Raw genomic sequence first — 3536 nt, 5'->3', positions numbered from 1 at the left:
ACAGTATTCCAGATGAGATCTAACTAAGGGCTCACACCCACTTGCATTTTTTTAACGCTGCGATATCGCTGCGTTTTTTTAACCGCAATTGTCAGTGAGACTTTCTAATGTTAAAAACGCATCGCAAGTTTGTGCTTTGCGATTTTTGTGTGATGCATTTTTAACTTTAGAAAGTCCCGTTGACAATCGCATTTAAAAAATGCAGCGATATCGCAGCATAAAAGAAAAATGCAACTGGGTAGGAGCCCTAAAGAAGAGTAGAGGGGGATGATCTAGAATCTATGCTTCTCTTAATACATCCCAGAATTGTGTTTGCCTTTTTGGCTGCTACATCACATTGTTGACTCATATTCAGTCTATGATCTATTAGTATACCCAAGTCTTTTTCACATGTGCTGCTGCTTAGCTCAATTCCTCCCATTCTGTATGTGCTTTCTTCATTTTTCTTGCCCAGACGTAGGACTTTGCATTTCTCCTTGTTAAATACTATTCTGTTAGTCGCTGCCTACTGTGCAAGCTTTTCTATATCTTTTTGAATACTCTCTCTCTCTCTCTTCCCTAGTGTTAGCTATCCCTCCTAGGTTCGTGTCATCGGCAAATTTGATCAGTTTCCCATCAATTCCCTCATCAAGATCATTTATAAAAATGTTGAACAACACTGGGCCTAGGACAGAGCCTTGTGGTACCCCACTTGATACATTCTCCCACTTGGATGTGCAGCCATTTATGACCACTCTATGAGTACGATCACTCAGCCAGTTGTGAATCCACCTAACAGTTGCCTTGTCTATCCCATATTTGGTCATTTTTTCAGTAAGTATAGTATGAGATACTTTGTCAAATGCTTTACTAAGGTCAAGATAAACTATATCCACCGCATTTTCCTTATCAACCCAGTCGGTGATACTGTCATAGAAGGAAATTAGATTAGTCTGACATGACTTGTTGGTTACAAACCCATTCTGGCTCTGGTTAATTACTCCATTTTCATCCAAGTACTTGCATACATGCTGTTTAATAATTTGTTCAAAGATCTTTCCCGGTATAGAAGTCAGGCTCACAGGCCTGTAGTTTCCTGGATCCACCTTCTTCCCTTTTTCGAAGGTAGGGACAGCATTTGCCCTTTTCCAATCTTCTGGGACTTTTCCTGTTCTCCAGGACAACATGAGTAGAGAAGTAAATACTTAATTAGTTTGCATGTAAGGAATGTGACAGTTTTATGATCTCTAAGGGCTCGGGCAGACGAGCGGATATCCACGCGGAAAAGCACGTGGAAAAAAAACCGCCTCGCATGCGGAAAAAATCTGCGTGACTACGTCCATTGCCACCCATATGTTCTATCTCTGGTAGGTGTGAATTTTCTGCTGTGCATGCGCTGCGTTTTTTCCCCTGCTCGTCTGACCGAGCCCTAAATTGGTGTTAGGGGCAGGTGTATCAGATGCAACATGACAATAGGCAGGGTATAAGATACAATATGGTAATGTGCAGAGTATAAATGCCCATTTAGACACAACGATTATCACTCAAAATTCGCTCAAAAGCCATCTTTTGAACAATAATCATTGCATGTAAATGTGCCCATCTTTCAGTTTTCTGCCGAACAATGGACTTTAGTTCGGCTTGAAATCCATCATCCAGCAGAACAGCTAATAGGACGGACCGCACGCTGTGTTCTGCCCGGGGAGCACTGATTACATTGTCTCAGCTGTAATCAGCATGGCAGAACAAAGATAATTTATTCAGAGAACAGCGGGCGGTCCTCTGAATAAATTCAGCTTCTGGCTGCTCACATGATACTAATTAGTACTAATAGGTATTAGTACCAATTAGTAGATTATGCAAAATGATTGCTCAAAAGCCATCTTTTGAGCGATCATCTTTGTGTCTAAATGCACCTTAAGATGTTGTATGATAAGATACAGAGTATAAGGTGCAGTATGATGGGGTTTAGGTATAAGATGTTGTATGATAAGATGCAGGTATTGCATTATAGTATCACTGGATAATGAAGTCACAATCTGTGTAGGAGACTGGTCTATTATTGGAAGATTATGTACCGTCTCTAGCAGGCTGGTCTGTGATTTGATAATGATGTCAGTATCTCTAGCAGGTTGGTCTGTGATAGGATGATGATGTCACTGTCTTTAACAGGCTGGTCTGTGATTGGATGTTGAAGTCACTGTGTCTAGAAGGCTGGTCTATGATTGGATGGCATTTCCTCACAGTTCTTTGTGGTTCAGTATTTATCTGCACAGTTTATTTCTTTACACAATAACAGAAGACGTTCATAGTTGTCTGTAGTGACATAAAGCTGCTGTATATTCCACGGGACGTATACCAAAATCTGTGCAAATAACACACAAATCCATTAACCAGCAGGGGGGCGCAGAACCCCTCAGTGTATATTCTATTCTGGGTCAAGCACGCACTTAAGAGCAGGGCAATCTCTAGTACCTTCACAATGAGTTGATCTTTTGCCAGAGGTTCTCAGCTGCCAAACTATTTGATCCATGAACCGTGATCTAACAGGTTACCCAACATCTGTCATACAGAAGAGCACAAGGTCAGAGGATACACCACGGGGTGACAACACGATGTAACCCCTCAGCTGCCAGCTAGTGATCCTGGTTTAATGCAGAATCTCATTCATCCTGTAAGCCGCTGTAATACAAATGAAACTCTGCATCAACTGAATGGAAAGTAGTACCAGATTTCAACCTGTAGGTGGCACAGGGGCAAATGTCTAGAATGTAGTTGTAATGTATGTACATGGTGACTCTGCCAGCGGAATAGTGAGTGCAGCTCTAGAGTATAATACAGAATAAGTAATGTATGTATACAGTGACTTTACCAGCAGAATAGTGAGTACAGCTCTGGAGTATAATACAGGATGGAACTCAGGATCAGTACTGGATTATTAGTAATCAGTACTCAATATTCTGCTGGTGGAGTCACTTATAATGTATGTACAGGGTGACTCCACCAGCAGAATAATGAGTGCAGCTCTGGAGTATAATACAGGGTGTGACTCCTGTACTCTCTCATTGCTGTTCCACAGTTGTAGGAGAGGCTAGGCACCTAGTTATAGGTATCCAAGTGACGTTTTGCAGCTTCTCTTGTTGCACTTTATTGGAGATTGTAATATTGTATCTGAAATGCTGTTCTAAGCAGGTGAGCAGAGTATTCTGATTGGTTGCTGTGGGCAGCTCCTAGCCTTTTCCTTTCTACTGGTGTTCATAGGTTTCCCCAAATATTTCTGTGTCATGTATCATTAGCAACAGGGGGGTGCCATGATTAAGGGGTGCAATGAGCTGACCCATATGTTGTTTAATGTGGCGCACATTTTGACGGCTGCATTGCTCAGTGGACTTGCGCCATTTTTCTGAATGATACATGGTGTGCGGTTTTTGGGCTGTGACCTAGGGCGGTACAGGGGGCATTCTGGAGCCAGTCCATGTCATGTTGTAATCACCTCTCTATTAGTCTCTTGCCTCCGCCTCCTCTCTCCGCCTCCTCTCCCCTGTTTTATAGTCAGA

This window comes from Eleutherodactylus coqui, chromosome 2 (genome assembly GCF_035609145.1).
Source record: "Eleutherodactylus coqui strain aEleCoq1 chromosome 2, aEleCoq1.hap1, whole genome shotgun sequence".
In the NCBI taxonomy this organism is placed as follows: domain Eukaryota; kingdom Metazoa; phylum Chordata; class Amphibia; order Anura; family Eleutherodactylidae; genus Eleutherodactylus; species Eleutherodactylus coqui.
Note: the sequence above shows the minus strand (reverse complement) of the source record.